This window comes from Lolium perenne, chromosome 4, assembly GCF_019359855.2.
Source record: "Lolium perenne isolate Kyuss_39 chromosome 4, Kyuss_2.0, whole genome shotgun sequence".
Lineage (NCBI taxonomy): Eukaryota > Viridiplantae > Streptophyta > Magnoliopsida > Poales > Poaceae > Lolium > Lolium perenne.
Genome location: NC_067247.2, coordinates 179,398,565 through 179,409,418, shown reverse-complemented (window position 1 = coordinate 179,409,418; position 10,854 = coordinate 179,398,565). Strand labels below are relative to the sequence as shown.

At 42.6% G+C, this 10,854-nt stretch overlaps 1 pseudogene; it reads left to right on the top strand.

Moving 5' to 3' along the window:
- LOC127294560 (putative disease resistance protein RGA4) lies at positions 1 to 10,639 on the top strand (annotated as a pseudogene).
- The last annotated feature ends 215 nt before the right edge of the window (positions 10,640 to 10,854 follow it).

Below are 10,854 nucleotides of genomic sequence, written 5' to 3'. Positions count from 1 at the left end.
CTGCTGACTGTGGGATCCGTTCTAACCTTCGGTGACGGGCCATTGTCCTTATCCCATTCCCACACGAGATCCCTTTCCGCCGCCAGCACTCGACTTCCGGTCACCTCCAGCGAGCTCCTGCCCCGCTCACCAACGAATCGGAATTGCCTTGTCCCCCCTCTCTGTTCACCGGTGACATGTCCACAGCATGTCACTGGGTCTCAGTCCCTATACCACGGCATGGAATCACCAAATCGCTCCTCGAAACACAAACCCTGAACATGCTCCCGGCTATACAGAGGAGCAGGAGTAGAAGCTTCGATCTTGGCGTCCATGGTGGGTGGTGCCGCGGTAGCAGGTGGGGGTGCAGTGGAACGACGACCGGATGGCCAGAAAGGCTCTGCTCGCAACCGCCGTGCCCCCGCTGGGTGACGTCGTACCCACTTGATCGCGAGCTTCCCCCGGGAGGGCGGGAGGCATGCATCAGCTCCACTCTCTGCTTTCTTCCTAGAGGCAAGTCACCACCCCTCGCCCACCATGGATCTGATTAGTTCCCTTTCTAATCCTCTTTCGATTTTGCTGCTATTTGTTTGTGAAATAAAATGGTGTTTACTTGTCGAACTCCTGCAATACACGAACAAAACTGCAGCCATGGTTCTGGTACTGATCTGAGGGAAATTGTTATATGCATTTCTCTGCTTTCAGAATGATTTTAAGATAGTACTACGCACTCTGTAGTTCTGTTATTAAAGAACAAATAATAACTGATTTAGTCACACACAAGATTACTAGAAAACACATGAAATATGTATTGCAGTTCTTTGGACTATAACTCTTATCGCACGACCAACAGATCTTTGAATCATCCTAACAGTTCACGTGGGACACATAGCTGGACACACTTGGTTTTTCATATGGCTTGATTAGGATTAGTAAATTGTTTCCTGGCCAACAGGATTCGGATCAGTACTTAAATTGTTTCCTGGCCAACCAAGCAATCTTTTCATATGGCTGCTTGTTTGGGTATTGCGACGGTGGCTCATGGCTGCTTTATCGTGAATCGATTTTTCCTACTGCAGCCTTAGCATTAATGTTTAATTGTGCAACATGGATGCGATAATTTTATGTTTTTGCAGTGATAATTTGGTCTAGGACACATTGATAGTCGGTTTTGATGTGCTACATGATTATGTGTGTCAATGGGAATGAGTACAGTTATATGTTTCTTACTTGCTAATCATGACAAAAGCTGTTCATTTAGGTGTAGGGAATTCTTGTGTTTCTGGTTTCTGATTTGTTTTCCATAAGTATGGTGCTTATTTTATTTCCATGGTATCAACTTCTCATAAATCAAGATTACTGTCTTCCGTAGTTGTGATTAAAGCTATGATAACGGCTTAGCTTTGAAACAGATGTGAGTGACCAGACGCGAGCGTTGCCTATGCACATTTTATTTATCGACCCGGTGTGAGGGCCCTGATCTAATGTATTTTCATGTGTTTCTCTACAATTTTGGGATGCTTCCTTGGTTGCTTGAATATATATGTATTTGCAAAATTATTATGTATGGCCATTTATTTTGGTAGATTGGTAACTCGCTTCTCTAGATCCGCTATCAGATATTGTAACATAGATTCTTTCCTTATCTGGTAAATCATAGAACTGGCAATGTGAATTTTGCATCCTTTAGGAGTTAATGAGTTTGCCCGCTCTAAGTTTACCTACATTGTATACAAAACATTAACATTGTATACTCAAGCATAAATAGAATGTCTTTGAAATGTATGGCTGCTTGTTTGGGTATTGTGGCGGTGGCTCATGGCTGCTTTGTCGTGAATCGATCTTGCCTGCAGTAGCCTTAGCAGTCAGGTTTAGTTGTTCAGCATGGATGGGAAAAACTATGTGCTTTTGCAGTGATATGTTCATGTATGACAGGCTGATGTGCTACATGATGTTGTTTCCTCTGTGCATGGTATAGTTATAGATTTGCTTTATCGTCTTCAAGCTTTTCTGCAGGTCATGTGATTTTAGTAGATAGATAGCTGGTTCCTCTTCTGAGATTTTTGCGGCTGGAGGCAGCCAGCACTTTACGGATACACAGAACGAAAGATATGATGCAGTTGAACCATCACTTGTGAGTAGGATCTGTTTTACATTTTTGTTCAGGGTTTTGGTGTGGTCTGTTTTCCTGCATACCATAGCGTTAGCTTTAGATTTTGACCTTATGAGTTGAGTTCGGATTGTTTTGTTCCCTCGATCATCTGCGGTTCATACTTTTCGTCATTGCAGAAGATAGTGTCTAGTGCAGTAGATATACGTATGTGCGTCCGGGTGTCTCTGCCTGTATGTTCAGAGTATGGGTTGTTCAGGCTGTATACTATTTAGTTCAGTTTTAAGCTGGATGTCTCTGCCTCTATGTTCAGAGTCTGTACTATGTTACTATTTCTTCCTTTATCAATGAAAGCAGTGCCTACTGCCTTTCGTAAAAAAAAATAAAAATAGATTGATATACTTCTCTCCCAAATCTTCTCCAGATTTAGTGTCATGCGATCTGTTTTATTCAGTTTGGTGGTCACCATACTTTTGTATGCTATCTACTACTTCTGGCCCAAATAAATATATCTGCTACTTTTCTACTTCCTTGAGTGGATATATGAGAACATGCAATGGCCTGTATGGTGATGGCTTGTGATTTGAAAATGGATTTGAACAGTATCTTGACTGGATGTATTTTCCAGTGACGCCGAAGTTAGTTTTTCACAACTGGACCATTTGGTAACTTCAGTCAAGATACGGTATGATGTACTTCAGTCAAGGTGTAGTAAGGACTTACTCAACATTGTCATAATTATTCTAGCAGATCTTTAGATCTGCAACTCATCAGGCCATGTCACATGTCCAGTCCAAGTTTTACAGATAACTATTCCCATTATTGGAGAGTATGTTTGTAAGTCTGTCAAGTCTCCAATGGGTATACGAAATGGTTATTAATTCTAATCTTTTTTTTTTCAATTACATCAGCTTACTTCTGTAAGTATGGAGAAAAGGCTACAGTGTGTCTGTTTAAGCATCCATTAGTATTTGATGGCTGCACACATCAATAAGATGATTTGTTTGTCTGCCTCCTAATATTTCTGTAGTTGATCTGCAGAAGACTACTGTTTGTAATTGTGTTTCATGGCAAGTAATTTGAAAAACTGCTATGCAGAAACCTTGTGGAAGCTGACCACTAGCCATTTCTGAATATTTTCTGAGAAACCTCTAACATTCTGTTGGTGTGTGCTCTTTATTTTCTTGCTTCAGTGTTGGAATAAATTCACATCATGTAGATAGCTATTCTGTACTAGTTCTGAAAGTGTGCTATTTAGTTCAAATCAGCAATTGGCATTTAGTTCAGTTTCAAATTCAGGTAACAACCGTGAATAGGTGACAGTTCGTGCACTAATGTTTGCCTGCACTTTGCAAATTTTGGCATTGCTATTTGTGCTGAGCGACTCAGTTCCGGCTTCAGTACAAGATGGAGTTGCTGGATTTGACATTATCCTATTGGGGGACGGGACAGGGTCAGCATGGGCAACGGCGGCGGCAAGACAGGTTCGGCTCGCCGGCGCCGGAACCATTGGACGACACGGAGGCGAAGGCGCGGACGCATGCCAGCCGTCGGCGTCATCTTCTTCAAGGTCGCGGCTGTCACGGGCAACGGGCGGCGGCAAGACAGGTCCGGCTTGCCGGCGCCGGAACCATTGGAGGACGTGGAGGCAGAGGCGCGAACGCGCACCACCCGTTGGATGCGGCCGGGGAGGCAGAGCTGCGGCGACGCCGTCTCCGTTTCTGGTCTCCCGTTAGTTGGGCTGCGCTTTTGGCTATCGTTTCCTGGGCGTTCATCCAGCTGCCATTGGATGCGAATCAAACGAACGAAAATGATTAACTTCCCTCTGCAGTTTTCCCTAGTACGTCAGAGGATCTCGTTCCTGCTTTTGCCGGGGAGCAAACCATGCTCTGCTCAGGGCAGGTGTCAGGATGGGGGGAAATTACTGGGGTCTTCATAGTAGGTTCGTTGTCGCCTCTTTTTACCGTACCATCGACTTCAGTAGGTTTTTTTCCCGGGTTAGATAAGATCGATTAGTTATTAGGTTGATTAGTTGTCTCGGCTGCTTTAAAAATGGGCAACTTGCATACACATGGGCGCCATTACATACTACGGAGGGGTTGGGATGGAAAGTGTCATGGCTACATTTATCTACGATCGTTGAGTGTGATTATCTCATCTGACTCGATTTTCTTTTGTTTTCTCAGTTATCATCGTCACTATTGTGACTTACGAGTGGGTAAATACAGATCATCAAGGCATCATATAAGACAACCTTCTTTGGACATGCCTGAATATTATTCTGTTTTGCCATGCCCGTTTTTCTTGTCATGCCTGAATATTGCTGGCCAACTACATTTTTTTTTTGTCTAGCGCGCTACAGAGAGGAGTTGCTGGTCTGCTGCCCTCGTGGGAAGATTCCAGATCCATCAATTAACAAAGTCCTGAATACTTTATAAACTGTACAACTTGCATACGTGATAAGCCAAGACTAAACTAATAACATGGACGGCATGTCCGGCGTGTTCTCATGGAATATCTAGAGGAGGTAGGTAACCAGATCACATCGCCAGCTAATTAGCATAATAAAGATACTAGACCTGTAAGCAGGGTCCTGATGAATACTCGGTGCCACTAAGCAGCCTAGCAGCTTAGCAGTTGGCATTCAGTACCAATAAGCATCCCTTGCAAGTTAGTGGCCACATCAGAACAGGGTGGCCATATCACAATACTATTATTTTGCGCAAGGTGCCCCCGAACTGTTGATGAGATGCAAGAACATGTTGCTTCAGTAGGGACTGCTCTTTGACTTCCAACCATTCCTCTGGATCTGCATCCACTGGTTTCCAACGCTGTGTAACACTCGGCTTCTGTATCCGTTCTCCTTCATAACTGGTAAGCTCAAGTGTGTCCCTTCATCAATAGAGAGTACATATTTCATCCTCTTTCTTATCTTAACCTTCATTAGTTCATACCTAATTTTCACCTGTTGATGATACAAATGCAGCTGAGCTTTTGTGGTCGGTGTGCTTATTCTCTCTACTCGTTAGCCTCCTAGCAAAGAGATCCTACTGGGATGTAAAAATTTGTATGAATATAGCCCACTCTCCTGCAACACTCTAATCAACCTACCTGCATTAAGGTATTTTCTCTAGTTCTTATAGCTCTGTTCAGTTGGAAATCTCCTTGCAATCGCTGAACTAGCTTTGTTTGAAGGGAAACACTCACGTCAACTTCTCCATTTACACTCTCCTGCAGTGAGGCTTTCTTTTGTTGACTGGCTGTTACCTATTCTGTGCACCAGCTAGTTACTTTTCAGTCCCCTCGCTAGGTCCATCGTGATCTTGAAGTGGCGATGGGTTAATCAGGATCTAAGTGGTGATGGGTTGATCAATGGAGCAACCTGCTTCTGCGAGATGATTGCTATTGACTCTTGTCATCCAATGTTTATTTTGTTCTGAAAGATTCGTTTCTGAGGTAAGAATCATGCTATTCTAAAGATCTTGCATGTTGGTTTCCATGACGTTATTATTAATATCATGACTTGTGTTATCACGGCCCCTAGTGTCTTGTGTTCAGTTACATTGCTTTTCTAGACACTATGCACAGAGCATACTACGAGGAGTAATCACTAGGCATTCATCATATATTTGTTGATAATTTAATACCCGCCATGCTAAAATTTAACACAGAAGGCCTAGGACTCAAACTCATTAAAGCCAGATTAGCAAAGCGAGTATTGGCGCATTAGCTATGTCATCCACCTGGAAATGCATTATGCATGATTTACAAACCTACATACCTACTTTAGTCTCCAGTACATAAAGGGGAATTAATTTGTTGGTCCCACTATTATGGAATTCCACCAGCATACCTGGTTGTGCTAAATGCCAAAGCGCACATAGCACACTAAAGCTATAACTGAAACTTCTCGCCCCAGCAGATTATTTGAGTCAGAATTTCTCTAACATTCACACAGGTATAGTGAAAACTGTCTAGTTTTTTAACCAATCTTAACACATGATCTGCATTCATTACCAGCCTGCAAGTTTGCCCAACTTCCAGAGGAGTCGCTTTGTATTTCTTGTGGATCAACCTCGGCAAGTTTGTCTGATGGCAGCCATACTAGATTCTCTTGTTGGATCATGTGCAAAAAAATTGCAAGAAATGATTACAGAAGAGGCAGTTCTGATTCTAGGGGTAAAAGAAGAACTCAAAGAACTACAGCGAAAAATGACCCAGATACAGTGCGTTCTTAATGATGCTGAAGAAAGGAGCACAAAAGAATCAGCAGTCAACAATTGGCTTGGTGAGCTGAGAGATGCTATGTATTATGCTGATGATATTATCGACATGGCAAGATCCGAAGGGGGGAAGCTACTAGCAGAACGTCCTTCATCATCAAGAGAGTCAACTAAATGTGGCGGCATTTCGTTTTTCACTTGCATTCCTAATGTTTTTAAGCGTCACAAGATTGCTGTTCAAATCAGAGACTTTAATGCTGAACTTGAGAAGATATCAAAGTTGAGTGAATTTTTAAAGCTTAAGAATTTGCAGCCTAAAGCAGAAGTTTCGACTGTGAAGAAAAGTATCAGCCTTGTGGAGCCTAATCTTGTGGGAAAGGAAACTTTACATGCTTGCAAAAGATTGGTTGGGCTGGTTCTTGCAAACAAAGAGAAGAAGGCATACAAGGTTGGCATTGTTGGAACAGGAGGGATTGGGAAGACAACTCTAGCACAGAAGATATACAATGACCAAAAGATAAAAGGAGTCTTTAGTGACCAAGCATGGATTTGTGTTTCTCAGAAGTACTCTGAAGTTGCTATTTTGAAAGAAGTTCTTCGGAATTTTGGGGTGCATCAAGAGCAAGGCGAAACTGTTGGAGAGCTCAGCAGCAAGCTTGCAGCCACGGTTACAGATAAAAGTTTCTTCCTCGTGCTAGATGATGTTTGGCAGCCTGAGGTGTGGACCAATCTGCTGAGAGTTCCATTAGATGCTGCTGCAACTGGAGTAATTCTAGTTACCACTCGACACGATACAATTGCACATGCAATTGGGATGGAGGATGTGCATCGAGTTGATCTGATGTCAGCAGATGTAGGATGGGAGATGCTTTGGAAGAGTATGAATGTTAATGAAGAAAAAGATGTGGAAAAACTTCAGGATATCGGTTATGATATTGTTCGCAAATGTGGTGGACTTCCCCTTGCAATCAAGGTTACTGCCAGTGTTCTTGCAAATAAAGAGAAAACAGAGAATGAGTGGAGAAAATTTATTGATAGAAGCGCTTGGTCTGTGGGAAATCTTCCTACTGAGCTCAGAGGTGCTTTGTATTTGAGCTATGATGACTTACCAAGGCATCTGAAGCAATGTTTTCTCTATTTAGCCTTATATCTTAGCCTTATATCCAGAAGATCTGGACATTCATCGTGATGATCTTATCAGGCTTTGGGTCGCAGAAGGTTTTATAGAGGAGCAGCAAGGCCAACTACTAGAAGACATAGCAGAAGAGTACTACTATGAGTTGATATATAGGAATCTCTTGCAACCAGACCCTACACGTGCTGACCATAGTAGGTTCAAGATGCATGATCTTCTAAGACAGCTTGCTCAACATATATCTGGAGAAGAAAGTTTTTGCGGAGACCCACAATCATTGGGGGCTAAAACTTTGTCCAAACTGAGACGTGTTTCAATCGTCACTGACAAGGATCTTATAGTACTGCTCAATACGGACAAAGAGATGATTAGAGCAAGGACACTATTTAATAAGTCTGCTAAGAGACTAAACGTTGGAAATACAATTTTCAAGATAATTCCGCGCATTCGAGTTTTGGATCTGACTGGTTCATCCACACAAACCATTCCAGATTGCATTGGAAGTTTGATCCATCTACGACTACTTGATCTTGATGGTACAGAAATATCTTGTCTTCCGGAGTCCATCGGTTCCCTCATAAATCTTCAGATATTGAACTTGCAAAGGTGTGTAGATCTGCATAGCCTTCCTTTGGCAATCATTCAATTGTGCAATTTAAGGCGCCTTGGTCTGAAACATACACCCATAAATCAGGTTCCAAAAGGTATAGGCAGATTAGAATTCCTTAACGATTTGGAAGGATTTCCTCTTGGTGGTGGAGGTGACAATGGTAAAATACAAGATGGATGGAAGTTGGAGGAGCTGGCACATCTCTCACTGCTTAGACAGCTTGATATGGTTAAATTGGAAAGGGCTACTCCTTACGGTACAGATTTATTGCTGACAGACAAAAAGCATCTCAAAGTTTTGAATCTGACCTGCACCGAACATACAGATGAACCATATTCAGAGGAAGATGTTAGCAACATTGAGAAAATCTTTCAGCAGCTAATCCCTCCACAGAACCTGGAAGATCTATGTATCAGTAGATTCTTTGGCCGAAGGTATCCCACATGGCTTGGTACCACCCATGTGTCTTCAGTTATATACTTGAATCTCATAGACTGCAATTCATGTGTGCACCTTCCACCAATCGGGCAGCTGCCTAACCTGAGATATCTGAATATTGATGGAGCAGCAGCAGTTACCAAGATTGGACCCGAATTCGTGGGCTGCAGGGGGGATAATCGCAGATCCACGGATGCGGTTGTTGCTTTCCCCAAGCTCGAAACGTTGGTCATCAGGGATATGCCCAACTGGGAGGAGTGGTCCTTTGTTGAAGAGGGAGATGCAGAGGCAGCGGAAGGGGGAGAGGATGGATCTGCTGAGATACAAAAGGGGGAAGCCCCGTCTCCAGGGATGCAGCTGCTGCCGCGCTTGAAGAGATTGGAACTTTATGGCTGCCCCAAGCTGGGATCTCTCCCACGACAGCTAGGACAGGAGGCCACCAGCTTGAAAGAGCTCAATATAAGAGGAGCAAGCTCCTTGAAGGTGGTGGAGGATCTCCCGTTCCTCTCTGGGGTGCTTGCAATCGTGGGGTGTGAGAGCCTGGAGAGGGTCTCGAACCTTCCTCAAGTGGGGGAGCTCCGTGTAACTAGTTGTCCCGACTTAAGGTGCGTTGAGGAGTTGGGCAGTTTGCAGCAGCTTTGGCTGGACGAGGATATGCAGGACATCTCTAAGTTGTGGGTGCCGGGGATTCAAGAGCAGCACCGAAAACTTCACGGTGAAGACGTGGATGTCTACACATGGCCTAGAAGCTGAGAAAACACCAACTTTGATGGCAAACGGAGAGGCGAGGTATGAACACTAGCCTGTAATTATTTATTTATTTATGTTATCTTAGTTATCTGCTCTGATCTTGTCTGGTGGTGCATCCAATGCTATGCTCGACTAGATGACCACACGCAACATTTTTCTTATCTAGCCCGTCCCGATTGCTTCACTAGGATTTGATGGCACTATTTAGGTTAAATAGAGAACTCGACAACGTTTCTACGCAGTTGGTCTTTCGCTCTTAAAGTAGAAATGCACAGGGAACCGTGCAACACCGGCTATTACATAGTGCACTGATGTGCTAACAGATATCCATACCACACTGATGTGTTTCAGAAACTGTACATATCCCAAAATATCTTGAGTACATGCCCATTTAGATAGCAGCGGTTGAAGGAGTAAACTTTAGTAGCTTCAGATTGTTACTCAACTTGTTGCCTCTCTGTTCCACCCTTGAACTAACCAAACCCCACACTGTTGTTCAGCTTGTCTTAATTATCCTCTCAGGAGTTCTTAACATTTGCACCTAAACTTGTTCTACTTGTACTCACAACTAGGTGCTCCCATAAACAGAGGCTACTTGATGAGTGCTAAACTAAAATTCTTTCGTGATATGCTCATGGTGGATGTCTGCACACGTAGCACCCTGTTTTGAGCTTTTATATGCCTACTTGAAATTCTGAATGCACACAGTAGAGAGGTGGGTTGATAGGGAAACACTGTCCACCATATAATAGATTGAAAAGCGGCATACTTCTATCCTTTATGGTATCTTTTTTACATATGGATAAATCTCAGTTATGTTTAATTTGCACTGTTTGTCGAGTGTACTTTTGGCCTTTTGCCTTTTTTTAATGTAGTCTTTAACCTGGTTTTCCTATTTGCATATGATTTGGTCATAGCTTAAATTTCCTGATATACATGACTACGCTTATTTTGTGTGCTTATTCTTTTGTAGGTACTTGATTCCAAGAGCTCTTGAAACTATAATTTGGTCACTGATCCATGGGTGCATCTTTTCTGGGTGGAAAACAAAAAAAACAAAAAAAGATAAAAGAAAGGAAAATCACAAAAAAATGAAAACGAAATTTCCAAAAAAATGAGAAAAGGGGAAAATATAAAAATTATTTTATTTAGTTTGTAATGCTTTGTTATGTTTTGTAATGACATGTATGGACTTGTATCCAGACTCTTCATTATTTTCCTCTTTGGTAGCTAGGGTAGGTAGGTAACTCCGCCTATGTTATGATAAGTGTTATACTTATGTTGCGTAGCCGGTTCCAACCCCGGAGAAAGGAGGAGGGTACTATCTATCAAAGCGTGACGGTGCACCCCGCAAAGTGGTGCATCATTTTAAAAGATTACAAGAGTGCGCTGACGACACAGAGAGTGAAGCAAGGTTTGGTTGGTGCCCTCGATCTTAAATTTGGCACATTGTTTGCCTATTATTTGTCTCTATTGAGTGTAAGATCCGGGGCAGAGATTTGAAGCACATGGGGTACCAGTGATCCCATTCTTTTGAAAATAAAAATTATATTTTTAGTTTCATTTTTTTAAAATTTACGCATATAAACAATATTGTATTTCACAAGCG